At 34.7% G+C, this 11,043-nt stretch overlaps 1 long non-coding RNA gene across 1 annotated transcript; it reads right to left on the minus strand.

The window, feature by feature from the left end:
- Window positions 1–1,336: 1,336 nt before the first annotated feature.
- Window positions 1,337–4,346, minus strand: LOC147525117 (uncharacterized). The gene is made up of 3 exons (XR_015197772.1): window positions 4,206–4,346; window positions 2,287–2,378; window positions 1,337–1,513 (listed from the first exon to the last, which is right to left on the minus strand). It is a non-coding gene; the product is annotated as an uncharacterized LOC147525117 (long non-coding RNA).
- Between the last annotated feature and the right edge of the window lie 6,697 nt (window positions 4,347–11,043).

Below are 11,043 nucleotides of genomic sequence, written 5' to 3' on the forward strand. Positions count from 1 at the left end.
AGGGATCATGATGATTTTTATTAACAAATGAAGAACTATGTTGAGGTGAGAACTTACGCAATTTCCTATCATATTTTCTCCTGCGATAAGTATGTTCAAATACTTTATTATTACCATACATTAATCTTATGCAAGCATAAAATTAGATCTGATGCACAAAAGGAATTTATTATTACTTGAATTTTATTATTTTCTGAAGCATTAGAAGTGAACAATGTAGGCATAAACTGCTGCTAACGTAGCAGTGAAACTAGGAATGCGTGTGCTTAAGCCAGGTCACAAAAAAGATATGAGGGAGATTTTTCGTGCAAGCACGATTCTAATTAAGTAACCTCAATATTTTAAGTTTCCTAGACACCGTTGGAATATGTTTAAGATTTATATAGGAGGGGGGTTTAGTTAATTAAAATTTATGCATAGGATAAAGTACAATCATGCAATCATGCAAATACAACTCATACGTATAGAATTGAAGTATAATCATGCAAATACAACCTACTTATACATTACTAGATACAGTAGTATGTGAATATACTCTACGCATATGTATAGAAATACTAACAGGCAAAGTTGTATCATCAATAAATACATCGATACGTACAGGCAAATACTATACATAGATGTAGGCTAAGAGGCAAATATATATTACGTATATGTATATCTACGCTAACAGGCAAATTTATACTACACGTGACTACACCATAAAAGACGTTTACTAACGGTTATATCCGTTACTTATATTTTTACTAACGGTTATATCCGTTATCTACGCTAACAGGCAAATTTATACTACACGTGACTACACCATAAAAAATGTTTACTAACGGTTATATCTGTTACTTATATTTTTACTAATGGTTATATTCGTTAATTCTGGAGCATCATTGTCACTGCCAAATAAATAACGTTAGTAATGGATATATTCGTTAATTCGTTAATTTTACTAACGTTTATGTCCGTTACTATAAATATTTGTAACAAATAAATAACTGTTGATTATTTTCTAAAATTGCTTGTTTGTAATGGATATAAGCGTTACTAAAGTTTGGTGCCCTTCTTGTAACATTTTTAGTAACGGATATATCCATTACTAAATTATAGTCAAGTGGAAAAAAACAATTCAAAAGAAAGGTCACCATTCCCATATAGCTCAATCTAGCAAACATCTCATTATTCCATTTTACAAAGATATCCCATTCCACATCAACTCAATCAAAAAGTGAAAATCGAGAAACTCCACCCAATTAAACATTTTATAGAAATAACCCACCAATCCAATTCCAAATTTACAAATCAAACATATAAGAAAATTTACAAATCGAACATATAAGATGTACATGATACGAGAAAATGGTGGCAGCAAATCCACTTAAGAACTTCCTCCAGCCATTGAGTGAGGACATGGAACAAATCCCTACAGTCTGTCCTTGTGGGACTTTTAGAGTCATTGAAAGTTCCTCAGCCATAAGCAAAATATGAGAGCTAATATAGAGAGCTCCAATCCTCATCCAATCTGACAAGTGAAAATGGTACCAAAAGTCAAACATTAACAATCATGACTCAATTCAAAACTATGTATCATCCGAGACCACCAACATTACTTGAAAGAGTGCAACTATTACACTAATTATATCTGCGCTTAAGAAATAAAGTGCAACTACACAAATTACTACTCCAAAACTTTTTGAGTAAGGAGATAAATCACATTGGTACGGTTATCCAAAAAAAAGGTAAGTTAGGTTCATCATTATAGAATTAAACAATGAAACTTGTATAAACGAATAGCACCAGGTCAAGAACCGAATTACTAAGCCAATACAAAATATTCATATAACCAAGTCAGCTACTCAAGGAAACTTGAAACTAAACCTTGCAACCAAATTAAGTAATGGTAGCAATACCTTGCTAAGAATGGTAGCAATATCATAAAGCTGACTACTCACTTAAAGTTATCTTCCCATTATATTTGGAATCTCACCATACAAGATACATGGCCACCTCTAAACAACATGCTACATCTAAACACTATTACAAAACCATGTTTGTTGAGCACAAAAATTTCAAGAAAATGGTTAAAATGATAAGAAATACATACTAGTCCAACTAAAGGTGACAAAACATCGATGTAAAAAAAAAAAAAAAAAAAAAAAAAAAAAAAATCCCTAATGGTTCTATGATGGACTTTACATTAGGTAAAGCTCACATCCTAATATCTATAAATTATGAAATACAGACACAATTGGTTATTAATACAGACAAACAAAAAAATGAAGGGAAGAAATTTACCTGAACAGAACACAAGATATAAATCTCTATCATTTGACAAAGATGGGCAGAAACTGTTTTCTTGTCACTACTTTCTCAAATTTCTTCAAAACCTATCCAAAATAGAGAACATTCAAACACGGTCAATGTAAAAATGCAACTAAATCGAAACAAAATGGAACACATGAAACCAAAAACTAACAATATATAGTAAGGCCAACGAGAAGTGTGGTAAGATCTGCTGGTAAAAGGAAAATAGCAACATGTATTAGATATAAGTACTAAAAGCCTTTTATATAAAGGGACTAAACGTATCCAATTGCCCCTTCCCCATAATTTATCCTTAATTAATGAAAGAGGAACCAAGTGTCATATCAGTGACATCTGAAATTAGTAAAAGATACTAACAAGACCTATTCTTGTGTCCAACTCTAACAACCAGTTGTTGCCACTATGTTTAGATTCATCCAGAAGCTCACAAACATATAAGATAGTTGCTTTAGAAAATATTATTCATTATTTATTTAAGTTTACTCCATGGTGAACTTAAATATAGCAAGCACGGCACAAATGAAGGAACAAACAACATATATCCACAATGATAAACCTAAATATAACAGTAATAACTTAAGTCAAAACTAAGTTGCAAGAGATGCAAACTTCGGCTAAGGTCATTTCACTTGTTAAGGTTAGCCTTTTCAAATATATAAGTGAAAGAGAATGCTCAGTGACTAAGATTAAAGACCTCCACTTGCTGTATATAAGGTTTATCCATAGGTATCCCATCCCCTGGTAACATAAGTTTCCGACGAAGTAAGAACTTTTCTTAATTTGCCAACCATATAAAAAGAAGGGCAACAACCCTAACAAATCCATATAGAAATAGACGCACACTTGGCAGCCGAGAACCCCAAAAAACTTGGATAGTCTTTTCATGATATTTTTACAATACCTGTAGGATCACAATGATTCTCTCACAATTGGTTCATAAATTGTGTATCTAAACAAAGACAACAAATATTTAAGAAACTGTAAAATGACTACGAACAATTAAATATACTTCTCTTTCAATCAGAACTCGGAAGACACCTTAACTAGCTAACTGAATTTTAATCTACCAATATAAATGTCCCCATCAGGCCATCACAACTAATTGGGTTTCCAATAAAACTACAAGAAAAACAAAATGAAGGAAAACTAGAATTGATACACAGGCACACAACGGTTTACTGACAATAGAAGGAACTCTTTAAATGCACTCTTAACCTCCACAATTTAACAAGCCGACAACGATTATCCCTAGAAAAATCAAATAAATAGTCCTCATCTATACTACAACCTCAATCAGTAAAACATGAAGAAACATTCTTTTAGAACACAATAACAACTCCTGTTGTAAATAACTCACTATTTCGTCCATTCATCGAAGGCACAAGGAAATTAAGGAGGGGAAAAAGTAGAAGATAAATCTACAATGGGTGAAATTAAATTATCAATACAGACTATAACCAAAGTACTGGTTAATCAGAATGGCAAGTTCGACAGAAATAGCTAAAAGCAAAGCAACCCAAGTCAGTATCTCAGTTATCCCATGTACCCTTTCTTTAAATGGGTGACTACAAGAACCCATAATTAAAACTGTATAAGTTCCCATGGAAAACACGGAGTAAGAACATACCTAGAAAGACAACTCTAGCCAATCAAGAAAGTAAAGCAAGGGCAGGAATTTTCCATCAACCATTATCTTTTAAATCACTAAATTCCAAGCATAAAATGTCTATAGTTCCTTAAACCAGAGTAAACACAAGTACAAGCAAACATAAATTTTTCAAACACAGATATCCTTTATTTACAATTTTGAATAGCCAGCATACAAAAGGATGAAAGATACAAACAGAAGCAGCTAGGTACTGAACAGTTAAACGGCATGAACATTGTACCTTTGGAGGTTGCATCTCAAGGGATAAAGCACCACCACAATATTGCAGTACAGGTGAGTTACTAGAATTAATTCATTTAGCTTGCTTTGCAGATCTATGATCCATCCACACAATGATATTTCTCCTTGCATCACCACTCCAAGAAACTGTAACAGGAGAGCCATCAGCATCCACAGCGAAACGAAGTTGAACAATTTGAAGTGAAAAGAAACCGTAGATATTATGGAAAATAAATTTGTATTGAGTTGAGTTGAGAGAGATAGAAAGGAACCATAACAGATCGGGCTTACCAGGTTTGTCTCCATCTTTTGAGTTCTCCCAAAACCCTAACAGGCAGGAGAAGGAGAAAGAGAGCGCTGGAATCTTTTGAGTTCCATTATCTTTTATATTTCGATATTTCATTGTTAGTGTTAGTTACGGAAGTAATTGTCACTTAAGGCCCTAAACAATTGTTAGCAAATAATTTAAGTTTTTTGTCCGATATTTAGTAACAAATACAGTAATAGGTTTCTGATATAACCGTTAGTAAGCTTGTAACAGAAATATTCGTTACTGTTGTAAAATTCTGGCTGTTACAAAATGCCTGTTATGGTCGCGTATAATTCTGCATAATATGTTGATTCTGTCAATACTCATTGAGATTGCATGTGTCATAAGAGAGCAGCTTCACCCCGAAGGGCTTAGAAACAACTTACCCAACTCAAATTTTAACCCTCGTTGGAATGTTCTCCTCTTTCATGACAAAATCAAATTATTAAACAAAACATGGTCCTCATACGTAGATAAATACTAAACATGTATCAATGTTTACTTATATGTAGAAATGAATATAACCATGCAAAATAGAATCAATGGCATAGATATAAATATTAAGATGCAATACGAATTCACTTACACGTATATATTCGTTAACAGGCATACGCACATTATTCATACATATTTCTAACCTAATATGCAAAGAATAATCCATTAACTATGACATATTAGATAACACATGTGAATCATACAATAGTATATTAATATTAGAACATGTTAGCGTCTCACAAGTCCACCAAATAAAAAGAGAAAAACCGCTCGTGCAAACCCGCGTGTACCCGAACTCTAAAAGAAATGTGAAGTAGCAGTTGCAGTTGTATAAACTTAGGCTCGGCCCTGTAATTAATAAGTCTAGGAGGTGCTTTTGTTGAAACAGGAACAAGAACGGAGAATATTAACCAGCGCGCGCGAGGTTTGGATGTCGGACGCGACTCAAGTATTGCGCATGCACAGTGATCGTTCGTAGCAGGCTAAAATTTTCACAGAAGTCTTATGTCAGGGTGTAGATTAGGCTCCAGGTCCTAACTTTTGGAACCTGTAAGGGCAACCAAAAATCAGTATTCGGATCAGTACCAAAACGCAGGAAAATTCAAAAATGAAGAAAAAAAATGCAAGAAAATGAAATAAAGAAAAGGTAGGAGATTGGGGGGTTTCCCCTTGGAGCAATTCTAGCTTGGAAGGGAAGATATTTTGGTCCTTAGGATGGTAGCGCGCCATTTGATGTTAGCACTTTGCGGTTATAAACAATTGAAGGTTCTCTATATCCGTTTTCGTACCAACACTTAAGTTCCTTACTCACGTTCTTTGTGTGTATTGTTAGAGTAAGGATTCGTTCCAACTTAAGACAAGGATGGCATTACAACTAGAGTTTGTTCAAGGAAAACTAGTGAGAAGGATTTTTTATGATTGAGTTATACTAATACTACTTAGCTTACTTTTAGATTCTTGAATTCAGGTTACGTAAACATGCACCACTAAGAAAGAGAAATGGATAGATAGAAAGGGGTGGAGAGTTAAATCCACTCATGTGAAGACAAACCTCTATTATTTGAATCTAGTTTATTGCATCTTTAATCTTTCTTAGAATTCATAGACAAATCTTAATAAAGATTAGAGTTTTGATCCCTAATAATATAACTCATCTCTAAGATCATCTTGCTAGTATGAGAAACAAAAACAATGACTTATCTCTAAGAAATTACTTTAATTCCTAACTAAACTCTACACTAACTACCATTTTGGGGTAGGATATAAAGTCTAGTTTATTTGTCCTAAACAAATAACTAGAAATCAATAACAAAAGTTATTCCTCACATGAGCTTCATTAACCTTCCACAAAGGAAGGTTTTAGCTCATGATCATGGGGTTACAATGCTCATGTGTTATGTTATTATGAAAGAGCAAGATGAAGAATAAGATAAGAAACTAACTTTGCCTTAAGGAAATGTAAATTTAATTTAGAAGAACATAAGTGTTCCACCATTAAAACTATTACAAGAGTTTAACATAAAACAGGCAAAAGAAAAAAAAAATACAAGACAAGGAATGAATGCTCTCATTTTCCAATTTACTACATATGAGAGCATTCTCTCTTCCATCCCACGTGAAGCTACCTCCCACATTAAATTTCATCCTATCTAAAACTAAATCAAGACAAAATAATCACTATTACAAGAATCCAAAGTCAAGTCTTGCTAATTAATGAGATGCAAGGTGTCATGTGGTGCCAATTAATGATATGCAAGGTGTCATGTGGTGCCAATTATTTGTTTGACTTGTGAGCTTGACTTAGGACATGATGACTCATCCAATCTTGTGGGCCCGAAAAGTAAGTCCACGTGCTGCGTCTAGTGGCGGGTCCGTCTTTTGGCATTTTTACAACTTTCCGCATTTGTGTAGAGTTCGTCGCAATGATCATCTGAGCAGCTCACTTGTCGAATTCAGAGTCCTGGTTCAAGAGATATAAACTTCGGAAGTTTGATGCTTTTGTGCACGTAATCCCATTTCTGACTTGATTCTGTCATGTTTGAGTCTTTGAGTTTTAGTCCGGCTTTGTTGGGCTTCACATGGGCTTAATTGGAAAGATTTATGTATACTCACTATTCCGTGCTTAAATACTGGCTTTGTCATCATTTTTACGTTGGGTGCGCAAACCTACAAAAGCACGAAAATACGATTATTTCATGATTAATAAGCACATAATTTACCAAAATGTTACGTCTCTACAGGGTTTTATAATACAGTTTTGGGTGATTATCATTATACGTAGAGGGATTTTCTTTGCTCTTCTTGGCTTTAGACCTTGAACCCAATCTCAAGCATTTATGCTTCTCTGAATGTTTCTCTTACAGAAGGGATGAAGTAGTGTGGAAGGCTAGGCATCATTAAATTCTTGTGGTCAAAGATCAAAGTCAGAGTATCACAATTTGTATAAAATTTAAGATAAATTATGTTTTGCCTCTCATGTCAAAACTAAATAAATTGTGACGAAAGTTAATTATGTTTTTTTTTGTAAGTCTGATAATGTCATTGTGTCCTAGGATGTTGAGTACTAGATTTATACTCAAATAAAACCTTAAAAGGAAAGATTCGTTTTATGTATTTCTACATGAGAATAATATGTGTCATTCTCATTCTCAGCAATAGGTGTCATTCTTGCCTTAAAACCTTGAATACAATCTCAAGCATCTACGCTTCTCTAAGGCTGTGTTTGGTTCGCTGAAAATCAATTCTAAATTAAAATTAGATTCTTTGATTTGTGTTTCCATGAATTAGTTTTTCAAGAAAATGGATTATGTTTGTCTTGTTATAAATGGGAAAGTTTGTTTTTAGTTAAGTTTAGCTTGGGAGTACCGGATCAAAGCTTATGAAACCTGCGAAGCATTCAATCAAAACCAGCTATCTTCACATCTCTCTCTCTCTCTCTCCTATGAGCCGTGGGTGGCCAAAGTTAGAAAACAACTTCTTTTTTCTGAAAGTGGAGGTTGTTTTCCTCCTTTTCAACCCATTTAAAAAAATCCGTTTTCCAATTTTTCATTTTCCTGATTGAACCAAACAGTGAAAGTTTTCAATTTCCATGAAAACACTTTCTTTTCCTCACTTTTCCTTAAACCAAACACAGCCTAAATGTCTCTCTTATAGATGGGCTGAAGTGATGATGGCTAGGCATCGCCAAAGTCTTGTGGTCAAAGATCAAAGTCAATGTATCCCAATTTGTATAAATTTAAGATAAATTATGTTTTCTCTTTCATTTCAAAACCAAATAAATTATAAAAACAATGTCTATGTTTGGCATCCAATAACATTATTCTAGAGTTTCTTTAAGAGCTTATTTAAAGAGACAAAGTCCATACGTGTATTCCATCTCAATTCCGTCAACTCAATCATATAAATTCTCTTATCACATCTCCTGCATTGTGTTGTCATATGTTTGTTCATATATCTCGGGATCTCTTCACGAGTGTCACCATACTACTCATAGATCCAAAAGAACAAAAAAAAAATTGGGCAAAGACCCAAGGGAAGACTTTTTTTAAATTCTTGCAGTTTGATGGAGTAGTGACTAAAGATATAAAAAGTTTCAAGCATAACAATGCAAATCAATGTGGCGGGTAATCATGGCAAACGAGGATAAAAAGAAGTAATTGATGCACTTCACCAATAAATTAATGTCATAACTTATTCAAAATAGCTCGGAAATGCATCACATTAGATTTTCAAGGGATAATTACAGCTAGGCCGGACAGCAGACGTAATGTCATTGGTGAGAGATATTATCATAAGTGGTCGTTATCATCTTGATATTGCTTCTCTTAATGTTGAATGTTAAAGAAACATTTTCATGGATGTCCCTCGAAAATGTTAAGCTTAAGTTATCTTGAAGCTTCGTGTAGGCTGGTTCCTTATTTTAAGTATTTTTAAAGGTATTTTCCCGTTTCTTGATCGAAAAACAAAATTTGGCAAAGTACCTGATAGTGGAAAGTATGTGTACAGTATTCTTAAGACTCTCGAAGCCTTGTAGAAAAAATTTAGTTGATGTTTTGATAGTGATACAAAGTCATGATAGATGTGACAAGGTATATACGAAACAATTGAACCGGGAGGACCTTTGTCAAGAACCTGACAAAGGCAAAAGCCGTACTAGAGAGTAACCATTTTTTTTTTTTCACGCAAGTAGGGATATTTATTAATATAATAAAGAATGTTACATCGAGAGTAGAGAGCTTACAACAAAATTTAGCTAAGATTAATACATCCAAACTTAGTTAAAACGGTAGTAAGTCCTATAAGGGCTTTCTAAGTTTGTGATATAGCTTGGTCTGGTAGAGCTCCACCGCCCCTCTCTGTGGTTCAAAGTTGATCTCATCTTGGCAACTACATCAGCGCCAAAATTTGCTTCTCGATAGCTATGTGACATTCTCCAGATGGTGAGTTTTTGTGTTGCTCGAAGCCATCTTGCTTTAAGAACCCAAGGAGCTTTGTCCCTACTAAGAGTCATGATAGCAGCTAGCGAGTCACTTTCAATCTATAGATGCAACCATCCATTTAACACAGCTAGTTCCACTGCCAAAACGATGGAGCAGCACTCCACTTCGAAGTTTGTAGTGACCCCAAGTCCATAGGCCTTGACACCAATAACCTGGACCAAGTGGTCTCTTAAAATGACCCCAGCGCCTCCAATCCCTGGATTATCAATGGAGGAACCATCAGTATTCGCTTTTACTACTCCGGCATCAGGTGGAATCCATCAGACTTTTTGTATGCATCTATTCCGTGCTCTACCCTTGATGTTGAGTGAGTAGAGCACTTCCAAGTCTTCTGCAGAGTTGAATATATACCCAGAAGCTATCTTACCCAAGGCTTTAGCACCTTTAGCTACTTCGTTCTTGATGTGAGCACCTTTAGCACCCCAAAAGCCCAAATCATTTTCTTTTTCAAAATCTCTTCCCACTTCATTACCATCACCTTTTCTCAAATTAACATCTCATAATAAAACTCCTCATTTCTTCAAACCCACTGCCCCATTGCATTACTTACCACACACAACCAGCTCAGATAACAACATTAGTACTACTAGTGATGGAGGTGAGAGTGGGGGTAGAAGAAGTATAGGTAAATGGATTGAAATGGTGGGGGAAGTTTTGTCAACAGTGTTTCCAATATGGGTAGCACTGGGTTGTTTTTCTGGACTAGTGATGTAGGAGTAATGCAGCGTTAGCTCTCAAACAATCTAAAATAATCGATCTCTAACCGAGAATCGATCAAATTCTATCTTTAACCAAGAGTCGATCAAATAAATCGAATATAAACAAGAAGTTTCTTTTACAAATAAACCCTGACATAGCCTTAAATAGGCGTCCAAACAGTTAAACAAACAATGACTGAAAGACCCTTAAAGTCCACCGATTAAAATCTTTTGAAAATAAAAGACCTGACTAAAAATAGTCCAAAGGCGTGCACCCCCTCTGATAGGCCAAACGAAAGGCGTGCACCCCTTTAATTTATTCCCTATCATTCTCCCCGTTTGGAGGACATTCGTCCTCGAATGTTACTGGCGCAAAAACAGAAGATGAACAGCAAAACAGACTGAAGTCATCCTCAAACTTTGCCATGATATTGACTAACTTGCATAGCTTTATGAAAAGAACTCGTTGTCACAACGTGCACAGACAAATATCTTCTGAAAAGAAAACATAGATTCTTCGCCATTAATAAATCTGCAGAGACGTCAAGGAATGGATCTACAAAATTTTCAAACAAACGCACCAAACCAACACAACCAGATCTTTCCTCCAAGTTAGACAAACTCGGATCCACAAAACACAAAACAGATAATTCTTCATCGTCAGGATAAACATCATAAACTGGTGGTAAATCCCAATCGATAAACTCCTTTTGATCACCAACTAGATAATACATCCCCTCGTCAACAAACTCCTCATCAAACACAGGGGTTAAATCCCAATCAACAAAACTTAATTTTTTCTCAACTTCAAAAATAAAAATTGAATTTTTTTCAACC

This window comes from Coptis chinensis, chromosome 1 (assembly GCF_015680905.1).
Source record: "Coptis chinensis isolate HL-2020 chromosome 1, ASM1568090v1, whole genome shotgun sequence".
Lineage (NCBI taxonomy): Eukaryota > Viridiplantae > Streptophyta > Magnoliopsida > Ranunculales > Ranunculaceae > Coptis > Coptis chinensis.